This window comes from Ictidomys tridecemlineatus, chromosome 4, assembly GCF_052094955.1.
Source record: "Ictidomys tridecemlineatus isolate mIctTri1 chromosome 4, mIctTri1.hap1, whole genome shotgun sequence".
NCBI lineage: Eukaryota > Metazoa > Chordata > Mammalia > Rodentia > Sciuridae > Ictidomys > Ictidomys tridecemlineatus.
The window spans coordinates 20557309-20570402 of record NC_135480.1 but is presented as its reverse complement, the minus strand read 5'-3'; the positions used below and the strand labels follow the sequence as shown (position 1 = coordinate 20570402).

Below are 13094 nucleotides of genomic sequence, written 5' to 3'. Positions count from 1 at the left end.
ACAAACACATATATAGATATGCCTTATATAAACACATATAAATGGTTTTCTACATAAAAGTCCACAATTAAAACTTTCAAGGGCTGGGGTTGTGGCTCAGTGGTGGAGCACTTGCCTTGCATGTGTGAGGCCCTGGGTTCAATCCTCAGCACCTCAGAAAAATAAACAAATAAAAGATATTGTGACCACATACAACTAAAAAATATATATTAAAAAAATTTTTCAAAACATCAGTATATTGTAAAACCTATATTATAATATACACAAAAATTGTTTATTGTCAAAAACAAGCTATAAACACAAGTCAATGGGTCTGGGGATGTGGCTCAAGCGGTAGCGCGCTCGCCTGGCATGCGTGCGGCCCGGGTATGATTCTCAGCACCACATACAAAGATGTTGTGTCCACTGAAAAATAAATATTAAAAAAAAAAAAAAAAAACACAAGTCAAGAACTTCTCTACTGGAGGCAGGGGGCTAATTTTTTGGTTCATTTTTATTCTAACTCAAATATATTTAAAACTTTATAGTTTTAATAAATATTAACATGACATAGACAAATGCTTTAAAATTAAGCCATTAGTCATTAAGTTAGGTTGAGGGTATAGTCAGTGGTAAATTGCTTACTGAGCATGCTCAAGGCCCAGGGTTTCATCCCCAGCACCAAAAAAAAAAAAAGATCATACATACTCCATAAAGCACATTCATGAGTTTTATCTCATATAATTCTTTTAAAAGCATAGTGAAACAAGCTCTTATTTCTTTCTCACTAGGAAACTAAAGCTCAGCAAGGCTGAATTTTCTAAGAGTGTGCATTTGAGTGATAGGACTGGACGTAAAGCCAGGTCTTTGATAAGTCACAACTGTTTGATTTATGTTAGCCTGGGACATTGCATAAAAAGAGAGACAAAACTGTGCTCAACAATTTAGATGTATCAGGGAGCTCCTTAGAGAATACTCATGAGTGCCCAGTTTCACTCCTCTTATTTCCAACTTAAGTACTTCAGGAATTAACATGAACATATAAAAACAAAATATAGAAAAGGATACTTCATCCAAACCTGGTTATTTTCTGTACTGGTCAATTAATATCAAAGACCATTTTCTCCTTATATTTAGCCCTTGGTACTTCTTTGTAACCACTGAACTTATTTCATTTTAATATTAGGTCTTGAAAAGACAAATTAACATAAAACAAGTTTATAATTTATGGAATTTAAACAATTTAAATTACGGAATAATTCCATAAATATTTGACATTTCTAAAGAATCTATTAATGACTAATATACATACTTACAAATTTTAAATCACAATTATGAGGTGAAAAAAGGTTAGTATTACTATTGTAAAGTGATTTCTTAAATAGTTTTTTTTTAAATACACATAGTAGACACAGTAGCAATCAGCAATAATATTCCAAGAATTCCACACTAAGGAAAAAGATAGAATAGATACTGGTCAAGCAGGTGAGAAAAAGATATTGTGACCACATACAACTCGACATACCTACATTCAAATTAAGGAACAAATATTGTAACATATGCTTACATTTTTCAGCATTCCTAGGCAACCCTTTCCTATCTCAAACAGCTAAAAGGAATCAGCCATACAAATAAAATATATATTAAAAGTTCAAGAGTCTAAAAGAAATCAGTATCCAAAATAAGAAAAATAGCATAAAAACTTAAGATTTTTTTTTTTGAACCTAACATTTTAAGTACAACCCAGACCTGAAATTACGTTTTCTTTCTGGGGTTATTCACTGGCCTCTAACATATCAATCCTGTAACACCATGAACTACAATAACATACTTCAAAACATAACAGAATTTTTTTCCAGGTTATATACACTGTGACCCAAGGGGCACTTTTATAGCATCTGGTTTTCTTTAATCAGCTACTTTGGATATTCTACCAGCACAAACGTTACAAACATCTTTTGAACTTTCTGAAGTCAACTGAAACATGGTACAGTGGCAATGAACAACGGACAGGCAGAATAGAATCCTGGTCACAAAATTATGCTATTGGCTTGTCTGACTTTGGGCATTTATCACTTAAGGAGAAACTGAGGTAAAAAGACATTTTGTGTACAGCAAAATTTTCTAAGGATTGCCACATCATTACCACAAGTTAAAAATCTCTAGGTGTTGTGAGAACAGTCTGGACTTCTGATCAAATTATAATGTAGAATGGGGAGGTTATTTTAAATAATAACTACTGCTACTGTTAATTCAAAAGATATACTGAGTCCTTATATGTCAAGCACTACACTAAGCATTGTCATAGACTTTAACACTAACCCCTCTGGTAGTTACCAAAGGAGAACCCTCAAAAGAAATTTTTTTAACTTTACAAATGAAAACATGAATAAATTATTAAAGAAATCTCACATTTCTACCTTTCAGACTACATCTTTTAAATTTGTACTGAAAAACTTACTTTCAGTACTTTCAGGAATTGGGGTTTTTTTGGTACCAGGGATTGAACTCAGGAGCATTCAACCACTGAACCACATCCCAAACTCTATTTTGTATTTTATTTATAGACAGGGTCTCACTGAGTTGCTTAGCACCTTGCTTTTGCTGAGGCAGACGTTGAACTTGCAATCCTCCTGCCTCAGCCTCCTGAGCTACTGGGATTACAGGTGCAAACCACCATGCCTGGCAAGATGTTGACACTATTATAGAGAACAATCACACAATTCTGAACTCCTTATATCCAACTTACTAAATAATTGTCCCCTTGGAGGAAAAAAAATAGGAGACGAAGACAAATCATGCCTGACAATAAGAGACTTCTAATGCCCACACTAGCAAACACCAAGGTTATTAATCATAAAGTGACCTATTTCACCACACACATAAAAATTACTTGCAATTGCTAAGTCATTTTGAATTTATGTAAATGTTATTTTACATATAAATCTTATAGCAGCTGATTAAAAAACACAATAAACTCATCTAAGGTAAATAACAGCACTGGAATGCTTCTTAAGATTCTCTTTCGAATTTCAGAAGCAAAATAATCATAGTATTATTAATCAAACTTTACTTAGTAAAAAGTTCTTAGAGACTTGGGAAGCTGTGTATAAAATGGAGTAGACAAGAAGGGAGGGTTCCCGGTGCTGCTCAAATCAACTACAGATCCCAGAATGCAATGCTCTAATCTGAAGTTAAGCAAAAACTGCAATGCACCTTGGGACTTGTAGTAAGAACCACTTCACTCTAACAGCAAGTTTCAAGAAAGTCTGAAAACTACCTAGCGCAATTTGACTAGATCTTACAATCAGGGTTTAGTCAAATTTAGATCTGATTTATTTTCTGTTCTAGGCAGTTTCTCTGGCACACTGGAAGAAGTATCAATTAATATTAACATTTCTACATTACAAAAACCTTATACAGGATAAGCATTAAAAGCAAAGAGATTTACTATTATGAAAATAAATTTTTTGAAACTTTTTTAAACTTTGTATCCATTTCAATATTCTCTATCCTCTCTCCCCAAAATTATTTTACCAGGTTTCCTTTTAAGAGTTGTTTAAAATATGTTTTATACATAATTTTTCTGGAAGAAAATTCTTATAAGCAAACATTTCCCATAGTCTAATACTTCCCATAAGGAAATACATTTTTATAGTGATCTATCTATATACCACCACCATAAAAACAAAAAATACTAAAGATCCTCTTTTGTTAGATCTTATTCCATATTCATGCCCTCCATTCCTCAGCCCTATTCTCTACAAGCATACACACTTATATTTCTGGAAAGAACAGTTAGAATAAAATATTCTGACTACAGGCCCTTTCTTTTTTTCACTGACCTCTTCAGAAAACACAAAAGATATTTTTAAACTATTAATAACATGTCCAAACCCAAGCTAAGTTTGACGTGTAATTTATGTATACTCAGTTCCTACATATATCCCTATTTTCTGCAAAACACTGGAAGGAGGCTGGGAAAGAACTAAGTGCAATCTGCATCAGGAGGCCTAACACAGGTGGTGGGTTATTTTCAGGCAACAGCACCTTCACAAACATGCTATGGAATACAGTCCAAGAAATTCCTAACAAGGAAAGATAAGCTGGCACACAGATTTAACACAATCCAGCTAAAAATCACCTGCAACACATGCTACTACATTTCACCATAAAAGTGACAGGCTACTAAAGGATCTGAAGCTTCATCAATACAACATACTGTCCATAAGGCCAGAGTAACCAGTTGCCATGGTTACTATCACCCACTTTTATCAAGAAATTACTATCATTTCCCTGAAGTTTTGGGTACTTAAGTTAATTTTTTTTTTTTAAACCAGCTTAAGGTTCTGTTAATTGAGTGAAAGAACCAACTACTGTTTGATTTGTAAGTATGTCGCTTTGGAGATGCACATGGTTAACAATACTTGGATCTGCAGCAGAAGAAAATCAATTCCTTTCTGCTGCTCCTTCTCCTCAAGTACTGACAGTTTGTATTCTCAATGCAGCCAAAACAATAAAACAAAACCCATCTTTTTGGCTTCTGTGTTTAAGTTATGTTTTTTCCGTTAGGCCCACAAAGCAAGTCAAAATAAAGCCCAGATCATCAACCTATTAGGCTTCGTCCCCTTCCTATCTCCATATTACTGGTTCACTTTCTTGTCTACTTTATTGTTGTTTTGTTGTTGTTATTTTGGGGTATGGGTTGTTATTATTTGTTTTTTGTGGGGTTTTTGTTTGTTTTGTTTTTTTGGTCTTGTATTATTTTCAGACAGGGTCTTACCATGATACCCAAGCTGGCCTCAAACTCCTGGGCTCAAGTGATCGTCCTGCCTCAGCCTCCTGAGAAGCTGGGACTGAAGGTGCGCCTAACACCACACCTACCTTCTTGTATGCTTTAAAAAGCAGAAAACATTTCTATAGCTGATTCCAAAATATAAGAAAGAATGTCCTTCAATTGAGACTCACTAACTTTTTTATTAAAAAAAAAAATGTGGGGAGTGGGGGTAATTTGCACGGAAAAAGGTAAGTGGAGGAGGAGTATTCAAAATGCCATACAAGAATTTGGTGTAAGAAAGTTGCTTTGGAAAAGTCCCCAAAATGACTGAACTATAAGGGTCTCTAGAGTTCACCACCACCACTTCCAGTGGAAGAATTAATTGGTAGTCAGGTAACAGGAATGTTATTTTTCTTTCTTTTTTTTTTTTCTTCTCATTTTTTCTTTTTATAGTACTAAGGATTGATTGAATCCAGCTTTACCATTGAGCTACAATTTGTCTTTTTTATTTTTTATTTTGAGACAGGGTCTCTCTAAGTTGCTGAGGGTCTAAGTTACTCAGGCTGGCCTTGAACTTAAAACCTTCCTGTCTCAGTCTCCAGTGTCACTGGAATTACAGACACACACTACCGCACCTGGTTAGGAACATCATTCTTAAAGTCTCTTAAAATATTCTCATAGAAGACAAATATTCAAAAATTTAATGCATGAATAAGAATTACATGAAAGCCTACAAAAAGGTATGGTTATACATACATACAAACATCCAAAAAGAAAAACTTACTCTTTAAGGAATACTTATCAGAGCCAGGCGCAGTAATCCTAGCGGCTCAGGAGGCCTTACAGAGGCAAGGCGCTAAGGAACTCAATGAGACTCTCTCTTTAAATACAAAATAGAGCTAGGGATGTGGCTCAGTGGTTGAGTGCTCCTGAGTTCAATCTCCAGTACCAAAAATTTAAAGCAGTTAACTTATTACCACTTAAAAAAAAAAAAATCCCAAAGCAGAAAAAAGATCCATCTAGTAAACTAATGTGATTAAAATGTATTGCTATGCTCCTAATGAATACTTAGGCCTACCCCAACACACACACACACACACACACACACACACACACAAAAAAAAAAAAGCTCATGTACAGGAGTTCCTGTACATTTCTTAAGTCATGTACACAAATCACAAATATTTCCCAGCACAAAATAATATGAAAATCCAAACATGTTTCAAGAAAACAGTCCTCAATATAGATATAAAAGGTCTGTCAAAGGTCAGAGACCTAAAACTCTAATCCCTTCCATTCTCCTTTTGAATAGTAATACAAAAGCCTATCACGATAAAATACTAAGGATACAAAATTTAACAGCACATTAATATAACTTTAACTTCAGCATTTCTTTTTTTTTTTTGAGAGAGAGAGAGAGGAGAGAGGGAGAGGGAGAGAGAGAGAAAGAGAGAGAGAGAGAGAATTTTTTAATATTTATTTTTCAGTTTTCAGTGGACACAACATCTTTATTTTATGTGGTGCTGAGGATCGAACCCAGCATGTCACGCACCCCCCCACATGCCAGGCGAGCGCTTGAGCCACATCCCTAGCCCAACTTCAGCATTTCTTAACAAAAAATTTTAGTATTCACTGTGGCATAACAGTCAATATCACACTTAAGGTTTCATTTTTATTTAAACAGTTAAATGTTTTTCTGACCCTTCAGAGAAGAACGTTTCTATATTTATCTTCTAATTGGGGCTATCTCACAAAAAATAGTCACTTCTAAAATTTAAGATACTATACCTTTTGATATATTCATGAAAAGAAGGATTCCCAATTAGCTATATTTTGGTTTGGATAATTTTTTTGTTTTGTTTTGCTTTGTTTTTTAATTTTCTGTTCCAAAACTATGAGCAGAAGTCTATGAAGAAAGCCACAACTCAAGGTTTAAACTTCTGGGTTATTTTTACACAAAAATATTTCAGTGCACTCCTCTAGATATGAGTAGTCATTTCCCCGTGCATCCTTCTAAAATAGAAAAGCAAAAATGATACACACATATACCTAATACTAATGCATACAGATGCACATATTTTCACTGTGAAACAAGGTTGAAAGCTTAAGTCAGTAAGAATTTTTCAGAAAGTTCCCAAAGTCAATCAAAACTTGAGCCATGACATCTATTACTCTGTGTGTTATTAACAATCTAAAGAAGAGATAAGGAACTTAAACACTCACTAAAAATCAACTACTATTACATCAATGAAGAAAGGAAGAAAAACAGTAATGGGGATTTATATTTCTTAAGATCTTAAAAAGGAAAAATGGACTTTTTTTTAATTATGGTAAACTGCCTAGGCAGTATTTTTTAAACAAAGATTCAAAACTATAACAAAGAGATTTTTGGTAACCACAGCAGTATTTAAAAAACAAAAATTCATGAAGTGTCCAGGGTGCACTTTTAATGCATTAATTTCCCAACTGATAGGGAGAAAGTTAGCATTTTAAGATATAAGTTCTGTTTATGTATTAATTGGCTATCTATCCCAACAACTATCTGCATGGCTTCTTAAAATTTACAAAGAACTTTCATATGTCTTACCTAATTTGATCATACTAAGAAAGCAGTATAGTATGCCTACAAAAAAGACAAAACACAAAGCAGGTTCACTACATTTTCTATACATTTCCAAGTTTTTAAAACTTTGATATAAAACTTTACAAGCAACCACAGTAGCATGATTATTGCCCCTGATAATTCACTAACACAGAGTTTCAAAGGACCATATGCTGCAAATGCTATGAAACTGTTAAAGTAGTTACTTGGTCTTTATGCAGTTTTTGTTAAGTTTTAACTAAGCCATTGTCAGCAATGATCTATACCCACAAATGTAACTTTACTATAGTTCAAGGATCTCAACTTGTAGAGACCAACTTAAATACATCAACCATATGTATTTATAAAGTTGAGTGCCTAAGAAGCTCTCTATCTTAGAATCACTGTCCAAAGATTCAAGAACATACACACACACAATCTAAAATTTTTTTCCCACAGATCCTTCTTTCCAAAAATCTCAACTACTCTACATCCTATTTATATTATTATTATAGAAAAGATCACAAGGCTTAAAACCCACATCATACCAATGATTTTTGTTTATTATAAATGCACGTTTTAAAAATGTGTTCAACCCCTCATTCATCATTACAAGAATGTAATGTAATTCATCATTACATTCCCCTTCAAAAAAAAAAAAAAAAATCTAACAGCACTCTATACCTAACCCCAGCATTCTTAAGCTATCCACAATAACAAATCTACTCTGCATAGTATCATAAGCAGGTAAAACATGGTCAAAATTTTCAAATAGCAAATGAAATTTATTAATGGCATTTTTTAATGGACTTACTCAAAATCTTTCTGGAACTTTAAGGTGTTAATCCTGTTGCTTAGCTGAAGCTTAAGTAGAGCTGCAGTAAGTATTAAGACCCTCAAAATTCAAAAATTTCCTTTATCTCATTGTAGCACCTCCTGCTGGATATCATTTAGAGATCTTCAGGTAAGCAGAAGAGTATTTCTGTGACCACTCCTTCCAGATAATTAAATAAGGAAAAAGATGGACCCTTCAAAGCTAAAAGAAATAGTGCCCCATCCATCACTTATACTTAATAAAATATGGCATAGGTAGATATCTTATCACCGGTTCCATAAAGACTTGCCCAAGTCCAAAGTGCAACATCCTTAAAATAAAGTCTTTCAAAACTATCTAAAAACTAAGTTAAAATGCCATCAAAGACTTTATTATGGGTAGCCAAGTAATGCCAGTCCAGCTGCAAATACTATTATGTTACCAAAAGCAAAAGAAAAGCACTTGGAGTTTTTAACAAGTTGGCCATATGTTTGTGTTTTGAGAATTTTCTACACTATTGTTATGTTCTTCACTTATAATTATTTATCTACAGAAGTCTTAGGTACAGAATATTTTTTAATAAGTATGAGTTTAAATGCACACAAAAACTTCCCCTTTGCCATCAAAAGATGTTCTGAGATTTCCAATGCATTCTTCGGACATTTTAAATGGCCCCTAATAACTTGTGTTAAGCCCCCCACCCCAGATTCCATACACAAATGAAGACTGAAGAAGAGAATAAGACACTTACCGAAATTAAAATGAATAATAGTATTTCCAGTAAAAATGTAGTAATCGTTTCCTACAAGCCTGTAAACCAAGTAAATTGTGAAACTTTGAAGAAAGGGGAGTGGGCTAACCTTCAAAAACCAAACAAAAGCTGACCTATTTATATCTTTTACCCACACGTAAAGGAACACCAAATGTAAACAAATAACATAAACACTGAGAAGTATGTTTAAGCCTCAATTTCAGACCCCTTACTAGGCCTTCAATATAGCTGCAGATGTTGATGTTGATGAATAGTATCCTCTAAAAGGCATATCCCAGCTCCTCACTCTAAAGAACCCCTATAAAGTTGCCTATCAAAAGGTTCCTTCCTAGAGTGCACAACTGCTTTAAAAAAAAAAAAAAAAACTTTCATCAGCCTAAATTAATCTGATTCTAATATTCAACTATCAATTATTAATATATAAATTTTCCTAACTTCCCTAGCTCAAATATCTACATTCTTGACACCTACCATTAAGAAAAATGCACAACTAGCACCCCAGCTATGGGGCAAATCACTGAAATCTGAAACATAGCCACAAAGTTCACTGTCAAGGCCAGTGTTGAGGCCCAAACACGCTCGGACCTTAACTCACATTTGAAATTCTAGAAATCCATACTCCCAGAGACATCATTTAAAAACAACACAAATGGACGTGCAGGGTGAGATCCTCTACTTCAAGACCTAAACAAAGAATATTTCAACATATGACCGGAATATGATGACACTGGATTCACCAATGAAAACAAAACCTGCCTACCATTAGCAGTCGTCCCCTCATCTCAACAACTCAACTACTTAGAAATCACTCTCGGCACATCTACACCCCACAACCGGCGTGTGGCCTCCTCCCGGGGTGCAAGCCACAGACAAAGTTGAAAGAAGACATTCTCGCCCGGTGCCCAATCTCGAGATCAACCCCTCCCCTGCCAGGGCCACCTTGCTGCTACCCACCATCGCGAACGTGGTCAGGAGGAAAAAAAAGAAAAAAGAAAGAAAGAAAGAAAAAGAAAAATAAATCCTAGCAGCACCGCTCAGCAGAATAAAGAGCAGAGAGAGGATGACGAGAAGTGTTGGGAACTGCGTGCACGACGGGGCTGGACCAAACGGAAAGAGTCCCACTCCGCGCGCCCCTCCCCCCGGCGGGGGCACGGGGGGGAGGGGCGGCCGCGGCCCCTCTCGGAGCGGCCTGTCCGGCCCGGCCCGCGCGGGGTCCCGGGGCGCCCCACGGCCGCGGGCGCCGAGGGCGACTGCGGGAGGGCCGGCCCCGGGGTGAGGGGTGCAGGCAGACTCTCCGGAATAACAAGTTGCAGAAGAAGAAGAATAAGCGGAATTTCCCCAACGCTGCTCCGGCCACCCAAGACAAATGCACCAACACACACACACACACACACACACACACACACACACACACACACACACTCGGGCCCGGCGGCGTCAGCAGCCGCAGCTTATTTTTTTTTTTTTAACCAGATCCCTCAGTCATCAAACAAGATGGTTTTCCAAAAAAAAAAATTTTTTTTTAAATTAAATAAATAACCATAATAAAAACTTCCCCCCGACAGCATCCCGGGGTGGGGGGGGGTGGAAGAGCCCACGCGACCCTCCCCGGGCCGAGGGGGAGCCGGAGGGGGCGGCCGAGGCTCCGCGCCCCCCGCCCCCGCCCGCGCCCCCCCCCCGCCGGCCCCCCGCCGGGACAATGTGACGCCCCCTCCCCGCCACCCCCGGCGCGCCGCCTCTGTCACCCGCTCCGGCCCTGCACTCAGCGCCCAGGCTCCCGAGGCTGCTCATAAACTTACTTCCAATCTATCCTGGGGAGGGGTGGAGGGCAGAGGGGAGGAAGGGGGAGACGAGGTTTTCCCATTGTCTTTTTTTCGGGGGGGAGGAATAGGAAGGGCACGCAGGGGGGCGCCCCGAAGGGGAAGTTATTGCTCAAATCTCAAGTTGACTGAGGGGTCCTGGCGAGAACACCCCCTTTCCCTCCTCCCTCCCACACACCCCTCCCCTCCCCCTACCTCCCCCCACAACAAACTCCAAGCAGGCAGCCCCCGTTCCTCCCAGAGACAAACACCAGAGACAAGACAGAGGGAGAGAGGGCGACAGGGAGAGGGGGAGAGGAGAAGGGGGAGGGAGGGGAAATAGAGCTACTCAAGAAAAAAAAGAGAGTGGGAAGAGAGAATGGAAAAGCTGGGATACTGCACCCTCCTGCTGCTGGCTGGCTGTCCCCCCTGGCAGCTGGAGGCAGGAACTCTGAGCAGGAGAAGCAGGAGGAGGAGGAGGAGGGAACTCTTCTTCATGGGGAGGGAGGGAAGAAGCTGGAGCTGCTGCTGCTGCTTCTGCTGCTGCTCTGGGCCTCTCGCACTTTTTAGATATTAGTGTGTTAAGATGGTAGGTTGTTCCCTTCTCCCTCCTCCTCCTCCTCCTCTCCTCTCCTCTCTCTCTCTCTCTCTCCCTCTCTCTCTCTCACTCACTCACTCTCTCTCTCTCTCTGGGCTGTTTCTTTCCTCCTCTTCCCCAGGCAAGGGGGGGTGGGGAGGAGGGGGTGGGGGGAGGAACTGGAGCCTCCTCCTCCTTCAGGAGAGACACACACAGGCCCCGGGCCGGAATGGGGGGTGGGAATCAGAGCAGCAGGAGAGAAACTGTGGGAGACAAACAAGCCCAACTCTTCATCCTCCTCCTCCTCCTCTCAGCAGCAGCAGCGAGCACCACCAGCCCATTCACCACCCGGCCCCGGGCCGCAGCACCTCCGCCGCCTCAGCCCGGGGATCCCTCCGCCCAGGCCCAGACACACTCGCCCGCGCGGGAGCCCGCCGCGCGGCCCCGCCGGCCCGCCGCCGCCGCCGCCGTGCGCGCCCCCGCCGCTCCCGAGAGCCGGGCGAGAGGGACTGGGCTGGGAAAGCGGGGACGAGGGAGGGGGGAGTGGAGGCGCCGGGGGAGAGGGGCACGGCGGGGCGGGAGGGGGCCGACGGGCGGAGTTGTACGGCGGTCGGCCCGGGCCCCCGTGCCCCCTCCCGCGGCTCCCAGGACGCGCGGGTCTCCCCCGGGGGCGCGGGGCGGCGGCGGGGGGGGCGGCGGGGGCCCGCGGCGGCGTTCGGGCGGGCGGACTACTTGACGTGTCGGTGCGGCGAATTTATTTCACTTTGCCTAAGGAACGGGGTGTGCTGCGGCCCCCATTGCCTAGGGAAAAAACCCGGATGTAAAGTGAGTGAAACTAAACTAGAGTGAAGTAGGGCAGCAGCAGCCAAACTCCAGTGCAGCGGCGGCGGCGGCGGCGGCGGCGGCGGTGATGGGGCCGAGCACGGAGCGGCGGCGGCCAAACTCCGGGGCCGCCGCAATCCTGGGCCCGTGCAGCGCTGCAGCTCGGCTCCCATGCAGCCGCAGCAGAGGCGAGGCCGGAGCCCGCTGCGGCCCCCCCAACTCCGCGGCCCGAGCCCAACTACCCCTCCCGCCGGCGGGAGCTGCAAAGGGGCTCCGGAGCGGCCCCAACTCCCTCCAGTGCAACAGCAGTTTGAAGGGGGGAAAACAAGCTGCGAGGGCAGGAGCGAGGAGAAGCAATGGGGAAGCACTGCAATGGGGGAGCGTGGTCCAGGCAACAGGAGAAAGATGCAACCTCAAGTCGAATGCAACATGCAATCCCCGGCCGCCGCTCGCCCGCTCCCTCCCTTCGCCACCCCGCCCCCTTTCCAAATAACTACCCTTGAACCACTTTATTAGCCGTACTTAGTCCTACACTCGCTACGGGGAGGGGCGGGGGACGGGGTCCTTCGCTCACCTTTATTTATTGCTGCTTTCTCCCCCCTCTCCATGTTTTTTATTCCTAAGTTCTTTTGTTCTAAGGGGGATGATGGCATTTACTTTTCTGCTTTGTGTAGCAGGGCAATCACTAGGAATCGGCCACGTATAATCCGGCGGTTTGTCATATTTTATTAGTGAAAGTATTTTATGCCTATTCTACCTCCAAGGACTGTAACATGGAGAACTGCAGGGAGGAGAAAAAACATCACAAGAATTCTTGTTTTGAGAGATTTCTTGGCGGGGCGGGGGAGGGCTTTTTTTTTTTTTTTTTTTTTTGGGAGGAAGAGGTTTATTTAGATTTTTAAATCGATAGTTTTGAACTTAAAGCTCAGTGTTTTCGTACCGATGTATTACTGAATTCTAAAATAACCCACAT

General features: G+C 41.1%; 1 protein-coding gene across 19 annotated transcripts in view; it reads right to left on the bottom strand.

Annotated features, from left to right (window-relative positions):
- Phf21a (PHD finger protein 21A) overlaps positions 1-11663 on the bottom strand; it is a 188582-nt gene extending 176919 nt beyond the window's left edge. For 5 of the 19 annotated variants that reach the window (XM_078046133.1, XM_078046129.1, XM_078046139.1 and 2 more), the window contains exon 1: positions 11125-11661. The gene's annotated coding sequence lies outside the window, so the exon portion shown is untranslated. The other 14 variants (XM_078046144.1, XM_078046140.1, XM_078046145.1 and 11 more) reach the window with 7 other exon arrangements.
- Positions 11664-13094: the final 1431 nt, after the last annotated feature.